This window comes from Oryx dammah, unplaced genomic scaffold (assembly GCF_014754425.2).
Source record: "Oryx dammah isolate SB20612 unplaced genomic scaffold, SCBI_Odam_1.1 HiC_scaffold_5, whole genome shotgun sequence".
Taxonomy (NCBI): domain Eukaryota; kingdom Metazoa; phylum Chordata; class Mammalia; order Artiodactyla; family Bovidae; genus Oryx; species Oryx dammah.
This window is the reverse complement of record NW_024070189.1, coordinates 28,557,316-28,578,307: the sequence shown is the minus strand read 5'-3', so window position 1 is coordinate 28,578,307 and position 20,992 is coordinate 28,557,316. Positions and strand designations below refer to the sequence as shown.

Sequence of the window (20,992 nt, the reverse complement as noted above, 5' to 3'; positions counted from 1 at the left end):
CCTGGCCTGGAGCTTCCAGTTGTCAGTGGCAACCTGGAGTAGAGCAGATTTCGGGTTTCCTCCTGCCTTGGGGGCTGGGAGAGATGGGGTTGGATACAGGGTGAGTGCAGTGCGTAGAACTGAGGGCGGCACAGAGGCATACAGGCCCCTGGGGAGAAACTCTTCATCAACTTAGGCCTCCCAGGCCAGCTTTGTCTGGGCTTTGTAGTGTCCTCTGAGAGTGAGTTCTGGTGCGTTATAATTTCTGTAAAATGTTCGAACTTCCTTGCCCCAGATTTATCTCAAGAAGAATTTTTGAAAGGGTAAGGCAAAGAGCAAAAATTTCTTAGCCTCTTATTTAGTGCTTACCCTGTTTATAAGAAAAGGAAAATCAAAGAGTATGATCAATCCTCCTCCTGTTGCATAATTAACTCCTATTTTTATATGTTAAACCCCTGCAGCTATTTCTTAAGAGCTAAAAGTTGGTAAGTCCCCCTTGCCTATACCTGAAGGAAGGCAAAATAATTCTGAATTTTATTAAACAATTCTGGACCCTGGAGAATCCAGGCATTGTGTTAGAGCCAAGAGAACAAGAAAGAGAATGAAGCTTTGAGTTTGCAGAAATCCAGGTGGGCTTCAGGTTAATAGCAGAAAGTTGCAGCTAGTGGCTCATATAATTAGCAGAAATAAAAAACAAAAACAGAGACTTTTTTCTAAGTAAGACACGATACTAAAACTCAGTAGACACCTCAAGGAGTGTGTTGAAGAATCTGACGTTTCAATAAAAATTTCACAAGTGATTTATATATATGTCGAATTTTGAGAGCTATAGCCATGTAGCTTAAGAATAATGCCATCCTTCCATGATCCTAAAGCATGAAGGTAAATATAAGACCTCATCTGAAGTCATTTCTCTATTGTTTTTGAAAGCACTGTAATCGTTTTGCAGCACATTTTTCCTTCCTAGTTGCTTTCATCTAGGGCAAATTTTTTATTGGTTAATATGTGGTGGAGGAAGATTACTGAGAGGTTCTAACCTGGCCATTAATAATCATAACAGTAAAAAATAAAGTATGCTACCCACTTTTCTAAAGTGCTTAAATATAGTAGCCCCACTTTACAGATGGGGAAACTTGACTGTAGAGAGGTCAGACAAATTTCCCAAGGTCAAGATGAGTGGCAGAGTGAGGTTTCAAACCATAACCTTGTGGTATCATAGTCCTGACTTCTAATCACTCTGTCCTGGGCAACCACTTTATAAAATGTAGGGTTATTTTGTGTGTGTGTGTGGCTTCCATAGGGGCAAAACCTACTTTAAGAAGGTATGAGGGTTACATATTAACATAAATAAAGTTCCTGACACATAATAGTCACCCAATAAATGGTTGTTCCTACCATTACTAAGGAGTAAACCAAATAGTGGAAAATCCACATGGAGATACCAGTAATTGACTAGATCTTCTGAATCAGCTTCATGGTGACATTCTATCAGGCCTGCACACCTACTTCATCCTTATTTTGTATAAGAAAGTCATTTCCTGGTCATTACCCAGTTCTCTGACTGGGGACAAGAATACCCAGGCAATGTATAAGCAACAGGGCTAGAAATATCTTGCTGGTTTATCTAGTGCCAGTCTAACAAAATATAAAAGTAATTTCTAAATACTCAAAATGACTGGCTGAGTTTTTCTTGACTAATGTATACAACATCTAAGGAAAATTTCTTAAAGCAGCTATGATGCCATGTGGCATCTCCAGAGCTTTGAAATCCATTTTCAGAAATTGATTTGGTTACCTCATTGCTTTATTAAGGCCATAAAGTCTGTCTACCTCGCCTGGTTCATCTCCCCAGACAGACTTTCTAACACTTTCCAAAATGCCTTCCCACTGCCTGTTCTCTGTGCTGGAATATATCTTTTTTTTTTCTCTCTTCCTGGATTGCTCCGATTCATTCTTCAAGGCCATGTCTTGAATGCTACCTTCTGTGTGAAGTCCCTCCAGCCCACTTCCCCAGAGAGAATTACTCTCCTCTGTACTCCCACAAAACCCGGTTACCACTCAGAGCACCATCACAAGCTGTTTCATTGAAGTGATTTGTCTTGTGGACCCTTCCAAGCCAAGGACCGTGGTTTACACATCCGTGTGTATGTCAGCACAACTATTGCAGTTGATGTCACAGTTTAAGTTCTATGTAACTGCTTGTTAAGTGACTAAAAAGTTTTAAGTGATGTAATTCAGAGTTTTATTATTATTATTATTAAAGGAAATTGATTGTACAAAGTCCCCTGACTGGTTTTCAGTGGGGTATCGTAGGAGTTCTTGGTCATTCGTTGTGATGGAAGAAATGAACTTGAAGAAATGGACCTGACTTCATGAAAGTACATACTCTCTGCTTTCTTTCATCTGGAGTGGTGGAAGTCATGCTTAAGAACCTGACCTTGAATGGGTTGAAGAGAACAAACACCAGCAGGAATGGTGGCCATGACTGCATTGTTAGGGGAAGAACCACAGAGTAGGTGGCCTTAGTTTAACATCCTAGCTAAGAGTGGAATGAAAGATGACCTTGGAACATTTTAAGTTCAATAGGATCTGTTACTCAATTTTCAGTTGTCCCTTTATTCTGAGCTGTGCCATATTTCCCCCTCTCTTACTCTCAAGCTTTCTATAAAATTCTACTCTTCACAGCAGTCTTGGGCTAGTGGTGAATGAAGAATTAAGGGAGAGAATGAGCTGATTTAAAGCCCTTTCTTATTTCTCTTTGCCTAAGACCAGCACCTTGTCAAGAAAAATGGTGTCCTGAATGGTAGAATGAGTGAAGATTCTGGGCCCTAATCCTGTTATTGTGACAGTCCTAACCAGCAGCACCCAGCACAAGAGACTCTCTGTGTCTCTTCTCCAGCCATACAAGTCTTATTCTTGATATGGTACTAACAAAGATTGCATATGCTGTTCCCTTTACCTAGGGAGATTTTCCATTCTCCTTTTGTCAAATGAACTATTTCTAATCCTCAACTCAATCATCATTTACACAGGGAAATTTTCCTTGACTAGGTCAGTCTCTTCATGACTGCTGCTTCTTAGTAGCATGTATCATAGTTATGGGTTTACATTTATTTGTAAGATAATTTAATTTATGTCTGCTTCCCCTGTGGTAAGAAGCTCCATGAGAGCTGTTTTTTTGCACCATTATAATCCCAATTCCTCAAATAGTACCAGATGCAAGGTGGGTCTCATTAAATACTTGTTTAGTGATGTGAGAAAAAAACTATTCCCCCCCCCAAAGATATTAGAGGTCGATGACCCCTGAAATGGAAGACAGTGGATAACTTGAGTTCCATATCCATTCACCGAGTCCCTCCTGTTTGAATCTTAACAACACCTGATGAATGGGACACTGAGCGTTGCTCTCATGGCTTCTTTTAAAGCTTAACTATGTATAAGCTAATTACAGTGATGATGACAATGACATTAATGTAAAAGTAATAGTGAATATGTGTAGTAGATTGAGCATCTACTATATACCAGATATACTGCAACATAGTTAATTGCCTTCTATTCATCAGTTCACCTGATTTTTACATAACATATGAGGTAGGCATTTATTGTCTAGTTTGTAGCTGAAGAAACAAAAGCATCAGAAAAGTTAAGTTTCTTGCTCAAGATGACTCATCTAAAGCTCAAACTCAGAAATTCCTTGGTGGCCCAGTGGTTAGGACTCCATGCTTTCACTGCTGTGGTTCTGGGTTCAATCCCTGGTTGGGGAACTAAGATTCCACAAGCTGTGTGCTCAGGCACTTGGTCGTCTGGGACTCTTTGCAACCCCATGGACCATAGCCCGCCAGTCCCCTCTGTCCATAGCATTCTCCTGGCAAGAATACTGGAATGGATTGCCATGTCCTCCCAATCCAGGGATTGAACCCAAGTCTTTTATGTCTCCTGCATTGGCAGGCAGATTGTCTACCACTAGCACCACCTGGGAAGCCCCAAGCTGTATGGTGTGACCAAATAAATAAAGCTTGAACTCAACCAGAAACTCTGGTCTAGATAACTTGTTAGACTCTATTTTTGGATATTAGAGATAGGAATGAAAGTCAATCAGAAATGAATCTGAAATCCCCCTAAAATATCAAACTTCAGTATTCTGCTCTCTGAGTACAATCTGTCCTTCCAAGTCTCATTCCCAACCCCAATCAACCTCACAGAGACCCTCAGAGCCTCAACTTCTCACTCTGCCTATTTACTGACCTCCCTTCAGCCCTGCTTCCATCTTAGCTTTCACAGAGGCTTGATCCCCTCCTAACCTTCTACTTTTACTTTATCCATCAATGAAGACTCAATTCCATGATCATCTCCTCTACTCATCCACAATTTGATCCTTGGATCTCTCTCATAGAGTTGTTGTGAAGATTAAACGAGTCAGTGCATGCACTCTTTAAAGCAATTCTTCACATATACATAGTATTATTGCTTTTGTTTATCCCTGGTCAAGCACTTTTGGGTAAACTCTTGTCTGTACCGACTTAGACAACCTCAGTTGGATCCTTAATGTTTCTGTCAATCTTCTTATTTAGCAAAGCCTGGCGTGCTGTGATTCATGGGGTTGCAAAGAGTCGGACATGACTGAGCGACTGAACTGAACTGAACTGAACTGAAGCTCTCATATACTTTTTAAGGAATATTTCAAACCTCTATTCTTCACAAGTCTTTTACTCAACTACTAATACACTTGCCTTTTTGTTACCTGCTTAGCATGCATTCCCCTTTTATTCTGGTAATCACCACCACCCTCCTCATTCACCATTCTCATGTCTGTGGTTTGGGTGGATGACTGTGGCCATAGTGATTGGTTCAGGAGTAGGTATTAGACCCAATGTGAGCCAGTCAAAAACTTTCCTATGACATTAGAAACATGACTGTAAAAGGTATCTTTAGACCATACGTAAAATGGACCTCTCTTTTACTTTTGACAGTGTCTATCACTTCACGTCTCAAGCTCTCTATCTAGGTTCCTAGAAGAGACAGCTCTCTCCCAGCCCCTCTAAAACCACTCTTCCTTATCTCTCTTCTATCCCCTGCTTTTCTCATGCTACATTCTCCTTGTGTACTCTAACTGCTGCTGCTGCTGCTATGTCACTTCAGTCGTGTCCAACTCTGTGCGAGCCCATAGACGGCAGCCCACCAGGCTCCTCTGTCCCCAAGATTCTGCAGGCAAGAATACTGGAGTGGGTTGCCATTTCCTTCTCCAACGCATGCACGCATGCTAAGTCACTTCAGTCGTGTCCGACTCTGTGCAACCCCATGGACAGCAGCCCACCAGGCTCCTCTGTCCACAGGATTCTCCAGGCAAGAATGCTGGAGTGGGTGGCCATTTCCTTCCCCGGTGTACTCTAACTACTGCATAGTTTTCATTTTTACTGTATGCCAGTGACTCTTAAATCTATGTTTACTCAATCCAGTGTTCTACCTGGAACTTCAAATGTTTGCTGTGTATTTACATCTTGACGTTCCAAGGGGATCTCAAATTCAACTTAATAAAAACAGAACTTATTATCTTATTTCCAAATCTGCTTCCCTGCTATATTCTCTGTCTCTGTTTATAGTACTGCAATCTCCCAGAGGTACAAGCCCATGTTTGTCTTCTGACCTTTACCTCACCTGACCCAACCCAACTCTTTGTTGGTCTCCTAAAACATTTACTAAATAGATTCCCCATTTTTAGCAGATGCTGATGGCCACCTGCCCGACAAACATTCTCCCTGCCTTCTTCCCTGCTAACAGAATTCCAGTTTTGCTCAGGTATCCACGTGATGCTGTAAAGATATGTGCTTGAGGCAACTGGCTTCAGTTTCTGTCCCAGATCCAAAGGATGAGTCTTGATTTGTCTATTCTAAACCAATCATGATAATTTTTGTCAAAGAATAACTCAGACATAGTTAGTTAGTTATCTGCACAGAAATATTTGACTCATATTTGAGAAAAACAGTCATTAGATTGTTGTCAACGAACAAAGGCAAAACAACAGAAATTATGGGAGGAGGGGCGGATAAACCTCCAGACATTCTGTACACATTACATCTTGTTTTATATTTTGGATGAACTGATTAGCCAGCAGCTGCTTTTGTTCATTCTGCTGCCACTTTTTGCAAATTCCTTTTACCCTTTCCACCTTCCACTAGCTCAGCAGGTATCACGTTCTCTAGAAAATCTCCATGGTCAGCTCCTAATCCCTGTTACACACCAAGTGTATTAGAATCCCTTCTTTTGTTTAGGATGGACACACACACACACACACACACACACACACACAGAGTGATGCATGCTGGCTGCTAGATTACTCTTTCTCTAGTTAGATGGGGAAACTCTACAGTTTAGAGGGGAAATATGTGCTATATGCTAAATATAGATCTACTTGGGTAAGGCAGGATTTTGAAGAGGAAAGAAAAAGCCACGTTCATTGCCTCCGATTAGTTGTGACTAAGGACCCTTGTATGCATGTGAGTTAAGTCATTTCAGTAGAGTCCGACTCTGTATGACCCTATGGACTGTAGCCTGCCAGGTTCCTCTATCCATGGAATTCTCCAGGCAAGAATACTGAAGTGGGTTGTCATACTTTCCTCCAGGGGATCTTCCCAACCCAGGGATCGAACCCAATGTCTCTTATGTCTCCTGTATCGGCAAGTGGGTGCTTTACCGCTAGTGCCACCTGGGAAGCCCTTTTCAGTTCAGTTCAATCAATCAGTCGTGTCCGACTCTTTGCGACCTCATGGACCGCAGCCCACCAGGCCTCCCTGTCCATCACCAACTCCCGGAGTTTACTCAAACTCATGTCCATTGAGTTGGTGTTGCCATCCAACCATCTCATCTTCTGTTGTCCCCTTCTTCTCCTGCCCTCAATCTTTCCCAGCATCAGGGTCTTTTCAAATGAATCAGCTCTTCACATCAGGTGGCCAAAGTATTGGAGTTTCAGCTTCAACATCAGTCCTTCCAATGAACACCCAGGACTGATCTCCTTTAGACTGGGCTGGTTGGATCTCCTTGCAGTCCAAGAGACTCTCAAGAGTCTTCTCCAACACCACAGTTCAAAAGCATCAATTCTTTGATTCTCAGCTTTCTTTATAGTCCAACTCTCACATCCATACATGACCACTGGAAAAACCATAGCCTTGACTAGACGGACCTTTGTTGCCAAATAATGTCTCTGCTTTTTGGTGTTCTGCAATTCTAGAACATGGATTATCTGATGTACATCATTTCTGAAATGGGTGGTTACTAAAGTTGACCTCCTAAATAACTGAAGACAGACAGACTTCCTTAGGAAACACATAAAACTTGACTGTCATTTATTTAGCATTTTATTCAAGTTATAAAGTGCTTCATAATAGCCTTGTTAATAGATGCTTGCCCAGGGCAAGTAATAATTTACTGGACAAGGTATAACAGTTCCCATTTTATTCATTTCCTACGGTATATTTTGTATGAAGGAAAACAACTCACAAAACTTTCAACTTTCCCTGCTAACTTTTTATTTTGAAAAATTTTAAACATGATGAAAACCCATTATACCTTTCACCTAGAACCACCAACCATTAACATTTTATTATACACACTGTCTCTCCTTCCCTTCTTCCTCTCCCCAACAGGAAAACACCACACTTTTTATGACTGAAAAGTCTGAAAATAAGTTGGAAACACCACACTACCTCTTCATCCTTCAGCATGCATCTCCTATGGACAGTTTCTCTTACACAGCCACAATATCACTGTCATACTCAAGAAATTTAGCATTAATACAATGACATGATCTAATACAAAGTGTACATTCAAATTTCTCTAATTGTCCCAAATCTGATTTAGCTTTTTTTCTCACCTAGATCTTATCAAGACTCTTGCATTACATTTGGTTGTTATGTCTTTGTCTTCTTTTCTCTAAAACAGTCCCTCGACATCTTAAAAATCTTTCACGACATTGATATTTCTGAAGACTCCAGACCCATCATTTTGTAAAATGTCCCATAATGTATTAGCTTATTGCCTTTTGGTTGGATTAAGGTTAAGCATTTTGGGGAAGAATACTGCATAATAGATGCTTCCTTCTTAGTGCAGAGCAGGAGAAAGTAGTTTCATTATTGGTGATGTACTGTTTGATCACTTTTATCTCTCTTTTTTTTTTGGTACACTTCTCAAGTGAATAATTTTTTTATAGGAACCTCACAGAGATGAGACCAATGTCTCCATTTATTGAGTGTTTAGTAAAGTGAAATGGTGAATAAGGTAATTATTAAAAAAAATACTTTAAAGTGGTCAGGTTTCAATTATCTGGATATTTTCATTAAAACATTTTTAGTATCTTAGGGAACAGAATTATCTGCAGAGTTGTTTCAAATCTGCAATTCTCTTTGTTCACACAGATCTGGCCACCTAATGGCATCTATTATCTCCAATTCACAGATCAGCACAAAATTCAAATGGCTTAAAAGAAGCACAGTATAGTGGAAAATACAGATTCATCTAGAGTCCAGAGTAGTCAAACTTGTCTCATCCCCTTAGCAAATCAGATGCTTTTCCTGGGCCGCAATTTTCTCCTTTGTGGAATGAAGAAAGAGGACTTTAAGATCTTTAAAATTCTCCTATTTTAACAGTCATTCATATCTTTAGTTCACTATCAAATATACCCTGGATCATTGTGACTCCTAACTTTAAATGCTTATGACTTGTGCAAGATCAAATTAGTATTATTGTTTTTTTCTGGTGGAAATAACAGAATTTTAGTAATAAGGAGTTGTGGAAATTATCTCTTCAACTTCCCACATGATGTGGGAAACCCATCCTATTGGGCCATCTGGATGGCACTTGAACACTTTAGGTTATGTGTGAGTGATCCTGGAAAGCAACCTGTTCATGTGTGGGCTCTCTTAAGTTCTGCCTCAGCCGTTTTAGGTTCTGCCTGATGATTGACGATGTCCTCACTATCTTAGTTTGTTCAGGCTGTTGTAACAAAATACCACAGACTGGGGAACTTATAAACAACAGAAATTTACTTCTCACAGTTCTGGAGGCTTAGAAGTCCAAGATCAGATGGGCATGGCCCAGTAAGAGCTCTCTTTCTGGCTCTTAAGTATGAGCCTTCGTTGTATTCTCACATGAGGGAAGGGAAGGGATCTCTCTCAATTCTCTTTTATGAGGACATTAATCTCATTCAAATCGAAGAATTGATGCTTGCTTTTGAACTGTGGTGTTGGAGAAGACTCTTGAGAGTCCCTTGGACTGCAAGGAGATCAAACCAGTCCATCCTCAAGGAGATCAGTCCTGAATATTCATTGGAAGGACTGATGCTGAAGCTGAAACTCCAATACTTTGGCCACCTCATGTGAAGAGTTGACTCATTGGAAAAGACCCTGATGCTGGGAAAGATTGAAGGCAGGAGGAGAAGGGGACTATAGAGGATGAGATTGTTGGATGGCATCACTGACTCAATGGACATGAGTTTGAGCAAGCTCCAAGAGATGGTGAAGGACAGGGAAGCCTGGCGTGCTGCAGTCCATGGGGTCGCAAAGAGTCGGACCTGACTGAGTGACTGAAATGAATCTCATTCAAAACCCAAGGCTCTGCATTTATGACCTAATCACCTCCCAAAGGCCCCACCTCCTAATACTATCACATAAAGATTAGGATTTCAACATATACTTTTTTTTTCACTTTAAAAGCTAGACTTTAATTTTTTAGAGAAGTTTTAGGTTCATAACAAAAGTGGACATGAAAGTACAGGGTCTCATATGGCTCCTGCCCCCTCACATACATAACTTCCCCCATTATCAACATCCCACAACAGAGTGATATACTTGTTACAATCAATGAACCTATGCTAACACATAATAATCACCCAAAGTTCATAGTTTACATTAGTTTCACTCTTAATGTTGTACATTCTATGGTCAACACATGAATTTGAGGGCAAGACAGAGATATTCAGCTTGTAAGCCTTCACCTTCTCTTGACTTCAGGCATCCTTTCCTTTACTCTCCTTCAACAATGCACCTGTGTGTCTGTACCTGGAACTCATAGCTCAGCTCTTCTCTGCCTCTGAGATCTAGACTTTCAGTTTTCTTGCCTTAGACCATCCCTTCCTCCCTTCTCATTGCTCTTGAACAACACCTGGGTATAAAATCTCTGGACCTTTTCTTCCTCCCCATTGAGTCCACCAGTCCCTTACAACTATATTTATCTTCTGGCCAGCCTGGGCAATCATATTTCAGTATTGCCCATACAACTTCCTCAGCACTCATAGCATTTCTGATTATACCAGGTATACCTGAATATTTATTTGCACAATATACTTGCATAATATAAAACAGCTGTGCAGGGAAACAAGAAAATCAACTTGTGAAGAATACTGTAGGGTAAGTGTATAGTTTCTAGAATAAAAATATATATTTAACGATATTGTAACCTAACCAAGCAAATACCACTGACCAAATCACATATTATTCATATAGAGTAATAATGGCAACTTTTCCGGGTGAAAATGAGACACCTGCCAATGAAATTGAAAATATTACATATGTAATCTTAAGGACCTTAAAATATAGAGGGTTGCAGACATGTGAGGTAACAAATGTTTCCTCTGATGTGTACTGATGTGCTATGGTTAAAATTGGAGATGGAGTACAATGATTGCAGATCAAGAAATGTGACCCTGAGGGTTTGAATGTGTTTTTATTATATTTTTCAAGAGTAAATAAGTACACCATATTTCAAAACAACATGCTTTTAATGCTAATGTAAACCATGGGTGCCTTTCTTCATATTTTATTCCCAATAGATTTCTTTGCAAAGTCTTTATGTGAATAGTTATATTAGAAATCAGAATAAAATATTGGCACAAGAAGGACTCTTAGAGATCATTCAGTCTATTAGCGAGGGAATTGAGGCCCAAAGGGGCAAAATCACTTTTCCAACATTGTATAACTCTGGTGATCCAGCCAGATCTAGAGCCTGGTTTTGAGGTCAAGTTATTTTCCCAGTGATTTTCAAGCCTGTCTTTCTAGGGGCTTGAGGGGTCTCTGGAGGCATGTTAGCACTCCCTTGGAAGGGAGCATTGATTGTTTCTCATCTTCTTAAGCTAGCATCCACTACTTTTGAGTGTCTTACATTTTGTGGTTCTGCTTAAAAATTTGAACTAGGGAAAAGGATTCCAGTGTTAAAACATACATATTTTAAAAAATTGGTAACCAGGCCTTATTCATTCAAATGGTAATTGAATTTTCCCCTATAGCTAATTAAATGCTAATAATAATTAAATAGTCAATATTAGTATTATGTTCTGGATTATATGCATTTCATATGTTTTATTTAAATAGGTTCTTTACATAAATGCAACAAACATGTTTCTACAGACAAAGATGCAGATCAAATTTAATAAAATCCTCTCTTTTGCTGTCTTTGAAATCAGCAGCCTTCTCCTTGATTTTGCCAGTATGCTACCTGGCTATTTCAAAATGAAGAGAAATAAAATAGACACTGTAAGATGAAATTTAAAAAAACAAGCAATTTTAGGTTTCTACAAACTACCCACACTCACCTAGTGGGAGTCTGACATGTTGCTATGTATACATGGCTAGAAACCTGTCAGATTCTTATTTCTATGTAAAGAAATTGATTTTCACAGCTCTATTCCTTCTCAAGAATGTCTTCCCAAGGAATTATAAATATTGATTGAGATCAGATTAATAATAGCATACATTTTCCTAAGTGTTTTGCATATTACAATTAATAATGAGTTCCTCAACATTCCGGTGACTGTAGCCATGTTTTCCTGGGTCATACTTTCTCTGAGTGTTCTGGATTTCTAGTTAACCAGTATTTTAGTGCCTGAAAATTTTCAGTGATCATTTCATCCTTCCTTAATCCTAAAATGTATTTGACTACCAAAATGAATTTGAATAGACTATTAAAAAAATAAAATCCAATTTCTTGAAGTGGTTATTTTCCCCACTAGAACAAACTCAGCTTGCACAGTGATAATTCACAAATGTTTTGAATTCCAGTTACGAGCTTCTTTCCTTTATTAGAGCAATTAAGATCCAAGAGAATGGAAGCATGTTTCAAAAATATCAGGAGCACAGATTTCCCTTAACAATTTTTTAACTTTCACAGAAAATTAAGATTTTCTGAGCTATAATTTTTGCTTTTTTGACAGTCTCATAGGTGTATGACTTTCCTCAATATAGCTGTTTTCCTTCACTACCTGTGGTGATGTGGTTGTGATATTAAAAAACCAAAGGTGTGCACTGAACTCTGGCTATAATGTTTCCAAACTAATCCAGCATGAGGAAAGAAGTGATTAGAAAGGTGACAGTTCCCAATGGAAGATGGATAAGCTATTTCTAGAAACTACCATTACTACTGAAAAACTAATTGCTTTCCTCCCATTTTTAGATATTTCCACCAGTTCAGGAAGGACAAAGTGTGAGGAAACTTCACCTTGTTGCAACTTACCATGTTTCTTTCCTAAATTGTGGAGAGCAGAGAGCACTGGATCTCCAAAGCAAGTTTTTGAGATGATAGACTAACGTGCTTAAGAGAGAAACTATGAAAGTGTTTCTGTGTCTATGAATGAGTAGATCAATAACTCACTATTGATTTGATAAATATTATGGGGTGCCCACTATGTGGCAGGCACTGAGTTTGACAAAAACAAAAAATATAGAGTCTTTGCCCTGGATGGGCTTCTAATGTGATGTAAGTAGTAATAATCAGTAAGAAAAATTACTATGGTAGTCCCAAGTGAAGGAATGCCTCAGATATCAACCTAGTGCCCTTTTAGGGCTTTGCAAAATTTGTTTTAAGTCAATTCATGCCTAGAGAATTCTGTGGACAGAGGCTACAGCCCATGGACTCACAAAGAGTTGGATACAACTGAGTGACTTACACTTTCACTTTCATTTGCTATCAAACCTTATATTAGGCTAGCAGTTTATTATGTGTATGGCAGATATATTACCTATTTTTAAGTTCTACAAAGCTCAGTATAATATACAAATAATACATCATGAGATCTTGGAATATTTGGGCTGATGACTGAAAGCAAGAGCCTCAGAACTATCCTAGTGACTGTATTCCATAGTGTGGTATTGTGGAAAGAACATAGGCTTTGATCTAAATCCAAGTTCTTCCATTAATTGAATTAGCAGGAGCAAGTCACTTAAGAATCAACTCCCACCTGCTAACTCAGATGAGGGCTGTGCAATTTGCCCTCTGTTCATGTTATATCTCGCTGATAGTTGCCTTTACATAATTCCCTGTTTTGATAAAGCTGGATCTAAGTGGTGACAAATTGCTTTTTTATAAATCCTATCTCTTCAATTCCCACTGGTTCTAGCCAGAGACACACCACCTCATGATTCCACTGAATATCCTCTGAGAAGGAACATTAGTTTCAGAAGGAACATTATCTGAGGACAGCCTAGAAAGGCGATGACAATGTGCAATGTGTATTAGTTCAGACTTTGAATCCCTACTAAATTTTAAAAAGTGATCCGTCTTAGGGCTTATTGGTTTTGGCACTTTAAAAAAGCTTGCTTTTTCCTCCATTACAATTTTAATAAATTATAACAGCATTTTTGTCATGCCAGACATCAGATAAAATGAACACATTGGCAAAAAAAAAAAAAAAATCCAAAAGAATAAATTAATACAATTACAACTTCGCTCTCCTCCCATTCAGTTTACTCCATCTTTCAGTCTGGTTTCAGATATTAGTAAGTAATGGAATAATACACAGGAAATGAATAGCCCCTCCCCTGCCCTGTAAATCAGAAAAGTCATTTACAGGAGCTGAGTGAATGCAGGGAGAGGTATGTGGTAAGGGAATTGAACCTTAATGGCCCCTCAAGAGTTATAACATCTATCTCTCTGCCAGTCTGCCCGTCTCTCTCCCCTCACCTTACCATCTTTCTCAGTATTGCACCCCATCCCATTCTCTTTTCTTTTTTTCAGTCTCTTTCTCTCTGTTTCCCAGTTTATAGATCTCAGGGGACTTCCCTGGTGGCTCAAGGTAAAGAATCCACCTGCAATACAGGAAACAAAAGAGACTTGGGTTTGATCCTGGGTCAGGAAGATCACCTCAAGAAGGGAATGGCAACCCACTCCAGTATTCTTGCCTGAAGAATCCCATGGATGGAGAAGCCTGGTGGGCTGCAGTTGACTTAGCAATTGAGCACACACCCAAGCCTGAGGACCTATTGTCTTACTGAGAGGTGGTCTCTGTGTTTCAAACATTTGAGTGAAAATTTTCTCCCAAGTGCCTAAGATACTCCTTAGGGTGAATTTTCCCTTTTTTTGACAGTGGATGCTTGGTTACTGGTCTTTCCTGGTGGCTCCTGTTTTTGATCTGTGTCAAACTCTGCAAGATATTTATTGTATGATTCAACTCTATATTGTCATGAAAGAAGTCAGAGTCATGAAAATAATCAAAATTTGAAAATAAAAATATCATCAGAACATTGTTTGGAATGTATTTCCTGCTGCTAAGTCGCTTCAGTTGTGTCTGACTCTGTGCGACCCCATAGACGACAGCCCACCAGGCTCCCCCATCTCTGGGATTCTCTAGGCAAGAATACTGGAGTGGGTTGCCATTTCCTTCTCCAGTGCATGAAAGTGAAAAGTGAAAGTGAAGTCGCTCAGTCGTGTCCGACTCTTACTGACCCCATGGACTGCAGCCCACCAGGCTCCTCCATCCATGGGATTTTCCAGGCAAGAGCACTGGAGTGGGGTGCCATTGCCTTCTCCAATGTATCTCCTAGTTATATTCAAATATGGCCTCTGTGGTAAACTGAGAGTTTTCAAAATTCAAGCAAGAAAATAGATAGCTCTGTCAGGTTCTGAAGCAAGAGGTATAAGGAGTTACCATTCTTTTTTAACCTACTTTCTACTATTTCTTTTCTTTCTTCCAACTTCAGGCTAGGAATGAACTCTATCACTTCTCAAGATACCAGCGATCATCTAAACCTTCTTCTAAACCTTGACTGTACATTTAGAATCATCTGGGAAACTTCAAAAAAAATTTTGATTCTGACATGTCTCCCAGAAATTATTATATCATTGGTCTTCAGTAAGCCCTGAGTATCAAGATTTTTAAAGAAGTCCCTGATGTTATAATACCAAACCAAAGTTGAGAACCATTGATGGTTGTGGAAGAAGTTGTAAAACAATGATGGAAAAACATGTCTGGTGGGCAGATCACTTTGTGAAATGCGGTGCAAGTTATGGTATAGTTTTGGCTGCTTTGACAGAAATCCAAAATAAGAGTGGCTTAAACACTACAAAAGTTGTTTCTTTCTTATATCACAGACTGAGGTAGTAGACATCGCTGCTTTGAGAAGTTATTAGAGACCCAAAGTTTCTTTCTCTTATTGCATTGCCCTCAATCACATGGTTCAGAACAACTCACCACTATGTCCACATTCTAGTTAGCAAAATGGCATACTCTTTCTTTTTAAGGAAATAAGTGGTTATGTCACTTCTACTCCCATCCAACAAACCAGAACTTAGTCATAAGGCTTGTTGCAAGGAAAGCAAGGAAATGTGAGCAGTTATATAGCCTGACAAAATGTGGACTTCTATTATTTTGAGGACAAAGGAGGAAATATTGGAGGGAAACTGGCATTCTTTGCCACAAACATCGTATTTGTCCTTCCAAGGTAAAGTATTAGAGGTCCTGACATAGTTGGATACAGCAGGAGGGAAGGAATGAGAGAAGAGGAGAGAACTCTGTGGATAGACAGAGTGAGTTCAGTGTTCAAAGTATTGGAGTAGGAGTCATCTAGGAGTTGGCCTGGGTGAGTCAAGTAGTGATAGATGAGATTTCCAAAATAAAGGAAGTGCAGGGACAATGGGACTACATGAAGTTACTGAAGCCACTACACGGAAGGCTGTTGTTGCTTGATCCTTCACTGTAAATGCTGTTGCTTCTCCCATCCTATGTATTTAAGAACAAAAATAAAATGGAGCTATTTATGAGGTCATATTCTGATCCCCAGAAGGGCTTGTAAAGCAATACAGCGCAGGATTGCAAAAACTTAGTGCTGAATGAGGAATTTACACTTTGCTTTCAAACCCAGGCCACTGCTGGTGGGCATAGAATACTGGGTATGTTGATCACTAATGTGATTTATTGCTGTCCCTGTGTATTCAGCTCCATTCTGTGACCTTTCTTCCACAGTGTCCTCTGCCTTGATAAAATCGCTCTATTCTATGTCAAGTCTTTTTAATTCTTTTTCTGAATCAAGTAAGAAACAATTTCCAGTGCATTCAGCTCTAACTTTTTTTTGCTCATTGTTTATTCCCTGAAGACTTGAATAATACCTTTAGAAGTTGAAGAATTGTAAACTGCTGCTTTGTACAGTGTCTTTTTTGTCCAGATTTTCAGTCTGGCCTCAGACGAACCTTTTAATTTTATCTTTTTTACTCATGAGTTTTGGGTGTTCAGTGTTAATCACTTGGGTCTGTAATTAACCATTTGTGTCCCCCAAATGGTGATACAAATGGTGATACCATTCCCTGGTGGCTCAGCTGGTAAAGAGTCGGCCTGGATTGCGGGAGACCTGGGTTAGATCCCTGGGTGGTGAAGATCCCCTGGAAAAGGGAAAGGCTACCTACTCCAGTATTCTAGCCTGGAGAATTCCATGGACAGAGAGGAGCCTTGTAGGCTGAAGTCCATGGGGCAAAGAGTTGGACATGACTCAGCAACTTTCATTTCAGCCCCCAAATATGTGAAATCATCTCATTAGGCAATTGAGGGATAATTGTACATACTAGAAAGAATGGTAATTAATCAGTTGAGCACAGAAGTAGTATTTCAACAAAAAGGGGAAGGGATGCCTTAGGAAAGGACCTAAAACTTTAGCCCATGGTGGTCTACGCATCTACCCATCCAAGTATCCATCCATCATTCCATTAAAAATTCTTGCAAAGTGTCAGTCTCTATAGAACTCACTAGGGTTCAAAGATTATTATAAAATGTTTCCAGTCTTTGAAGAGTTTATATGTCATAACTTGAGCAGACCCAGTTTTGAGGAAGGAAAGGAAGTTTGTTAGGAAGAAAGGAAGGAAGGGAGATTATACACAAACTGTGTCCTAACTACTGTGCCAAGCTTTACATACATCATCTCATTAATTATCAGGACTAAGGAAGACAAAGGCTATATCACAATTTAGTAGAAGAATATAAATGCATAAATAACTGTAACCCCATGTACTGTAATAAGAGTAGGAGCCTAGGATGAAGAAAGAAAGTTTCACAGGGGAGCCCCAATTTCAACTGGGTCCTGATGAATGGTCAGGAGTTGCCCAGGGAGAAAGATGGGAAGGACACTGTAAGTGAAAAGAACAACATACGTGAAAGCATAGAAATGTGAGGAGCAGGGCAGGTTTGGATGCTGCTGAGCGGTTAAGTGCAAAGAGGAGAGACTGGAGAGAGAGAGACTGGGACTCTGCATGTCAAGCTAAGGCATTTGAATTGTACTCTGTAGGTAATGGGAAGCTAGTGAAAGTTTATAAGCATGGGAGTGACATGGTCAGATTTATGTTTTGAAAAGATGACTGGAAAAATAAGTAAAGGGGGAAAAAGACTAAATACACTCATTTTCACCAAGCAAATATTTATTGAGTACTGTCATATTCCAGGCATCTTCTAGGGGCTGAAGATCATTGAGCTATTAATAAATAATCAAAGATTCTTGCCCTCATGTAGCTTTAAGGAGGGGGCAGGCTATAAACAAATATATATATATAATCAGTGAGTGGTAAAAAGTTCTGTGGAGAAAATAAAAGCAGGTAAGGAAAATAGATACGTTCTTTGCAATTGGTTGACCATTTCACTCCATATATATTGTAACTCCCATTGGGAAGGAAGGGGACATTTGAGCAAAGATCTGAAGGAGGGGAGAGTAAGACATGTGGATATCTGTAGGAAGATAATTTTAGGCAAAAGGAATAGTGCAAAGCCCTTTGTATTACATGCGAGCTCTGAAAACCCTAAGATGACAAAAGAAAGGGATTTAAGACTTAGTTTTCCATATTTATATGAAGGAGGCATTGCCCGAAAGAAATATTGATCACCTGTTACATATCATTCAGAACTTCTACTCACTTGTCTAAAAGTATGCGACAGGATCTTCTTTTATAGATCATTGCTGTTGTTGTTGTTTAGTCCCTAAGACATGTCTGACTCTTTGCCATCCCATGGACTGTAATCTGCCAGGCAAGAATACTGAGGTCAGTTGCCATTTCCTCCTCCAGGGGATCTTCCTGATGCAGGGATCAAGCCTATGCCTCCTGCATTGGCAGGCGGATTCTTTACCACTGAGCCACTGGGGAAGCCCAAGACCTTCAGCAAATAAGCAAGATGAGTGAAATTGAGAATGTATCTGGCTGATCATGGTCTAGCTGAGTGCATTGCACACCCAGAGATAAAAATGAAGCCAGAATCTGGAATGAGATCATTAGTGTATACCATCCTGAAACTTTAGTCAGACCACACACATATTTAATGCACTGAACACACCTTGAAATGCCTCTCAGCCCCTAGGGAAAAAAGTACTAGAAAAACTCAAGGGGATGGTGGGGAGGATGCTGCATGATCCATAATGTTGTCAATGTCATAATTCATCCTGAACAGCAGAATCAAGTTAATAGAGAAAGTTCTTTAGTGCTTGTTCAGCTGCCTGCCACCCAACTCTGTGGCAGAAAAACAAGGCAGAAATAGATATATCATTACAGAATATATCAAAAATAAATTATAGAAATGTCTTCTATATAAGGAGTAGTTCCCTGTATTTATTTGAAGTATCAATCTTTAGGATTGTGTGTTTGACCACTCAATGCCAAAAAAGAAGTAGACAATATTAAGTCAATTTTTACAACTATTTGCATTTTAATAATTAATTAATATAATAATATGAGTCAAAAATATTGAAGACAAGAATTGAAAAGTGTCAAGAAAAAAGAAGAGAAGCAATGTATTTTCTAGAGTTCAATAAATAAAAAATTGCCTTGGGATGAACACTGAATCTATTTATAGCATACATAAAGGAATATCTCTGGAAGTCAGCTATTCTATCTGAATTTTAAGTGTTATTTTTCAGCTGAGAGAATTTCATGGTATGTAGAAGAATATTTTCATCCCAAATCTATGTACCTTTACCTCCTAAAATTTTTTCCTAAACTCTTTTAGCATTTTGCTACTTGGTTATGGAATCAAGAACTTGGACAATTCATCTAAAATCTATCAAATATTTATTTAGATGTTAAATACCTTCTGTGTTTAAGGTGCTGACTGGGCAACATACAGCAGGAAATGTAAACTGAGGAAAATCTAGTGCCTCCTCCCAAAGACCATTGGAGGCAAAGTGAAAAATGATAGTAAGATGACACAGATTATGTTCAGTAACCAAAAGGTTCAAAGGAGAGAAAGAAGACCATGGGTTAGATAAATCAAGGAAGGCTTCAAGGAAAAGCAATATATGACCTAGAACCTTGAGGCCTTGAAGGATGGATAAAATTTCCATAGGTAGAGATGAGACTGTTACGAGCCAAGTGGGGAAAATAGTTCAGGGAAAGACAGGACTTGAGAGGAGAGTTTCCTGTTTTGCTGGGGCAGGCTGTATGTACTTGGGAGTAGCTGGACTAAAGCTGGAAGGTGAGCAGCAGTCATGGAGTCTTTGGACTTGGATGTCAGCCTGCAGGCTGGACTCCATTCAGTCAACAGTGGGGCTCCATGGAAGTGGGTGGATGTGACATGATGTAATATGACACTGCTCTGTTCACACTCTGATGCCCAGGCTTTTGTACTCAGTCACAGTCGCCTGCTGAAAGAGCAAGGCTAGTTCTCCAGCCCAGGGGGAGAGATTGGTACTATACTACAGATTCACTTAGAGAGCAGAGTGTGGTAGGGGGCATTTAGGTACATTCCTCTTACTCCCCCAGGGATGATCTAGGTGCTGAATGTGGCCTCTGTCTTGGCTATTTAAGAGTCATTTGAGCTCCCGAATATTTTCAGAAGTGAGGGAAAAAGTCATCATCAGCCACAAGTAATTTTTGTGTGAATTTAAAATAAACTAAATAAAAATTTTAAAAATATATTTTAAGTTCACCTACCAGATGAACAGCAATAGTTTTGCCCTGCTCTAGATTGGTGGTAAGGGAGAAGGCAATGGCACCCCACTCCAGTACTCTGGCCTGGAAAATCCCATGGACGGCGGAGCCTGGTAGGCTGTAGTCCATGGGGTCGTGAAGAGTCAGACATGACTGAGCAACTTCACTTTCACTTTTAACTTTCCTGCATTGGAGAAGGAAATGGCAACCCACTCCAGTGTTCTTGCCTGGAGAATCCCAGGGACGGGGGAGCCTGGTGGGCTTCCGTCTATGGGGTTGCACAGAGTCGGACATGACTGAAGCGACTTTGCAGCTGCAGCAGCAGCAGCAGCAGATTTGTGGTAAAGGAGCAGTCCTAGCCAGAGGCTAAATAAAAGCTTGAACTTGGAATAGGAAAGGACTAAAGTTGAGGATGGTGCACCCAGTCCGTAGGCTATGGAATACTTGCCTTTGCACCATTATATAATAATCTCTTAGATATTTTGTTTTTTACATTATTTAGGAGAAACAAAGATAATGTTAGGAATTTAGCAAGATATAAAAGAAGTGATTGCCATTCTAGAAACACAGAACCTATCTCTAATGTGCACCATAAAAGAGCTTACTCCTTGGAAGGAAAGTTATGACCAACCTAGATAGCATATTCAAAAGCAGAGACATTACTTTACCAACAAAGGTCTGTCTAGTCAAGGCTATGATTTTTCCAGTGGTCATGTATGGATGTGAGAGTTGGACTGTGAAGAAAGCTGAGTGCTGAAGAATTGATGCTTTTGAACTGTGGTGTTGGAGAAGACTCTTGAGAATCCCTTGGACTGCAAGGAGATCCAACCAGTCCATTCTAAAGGAGCTCAGTCCTTCCAAA

At 39.6% G+C, this 20,992-nt stretch overlaps 1 long non-coding RNA gene across 1 annotated transcript in view; it reads left to right on the top strand.

Annotated features, from left to right (window-relative positions):
- Positions 1-15,454, top strand: part of LOC120863310 — a 39,610-nt gene extending 24,156 nt beyond the window's left edge. The window contains exon 4 of the long non-coding RNA XR_005720966.1: positions 14,937-15,454. This is a non-coding gene — a long non-coding RNA (uncharacterized LOC120863310). The remainder of the gene's footprint in view (positions 1-14,936) is intronic.
- The last annotated feature ends 5,538 nt before the right edge of the window (positions 15,455-20,992 follow it).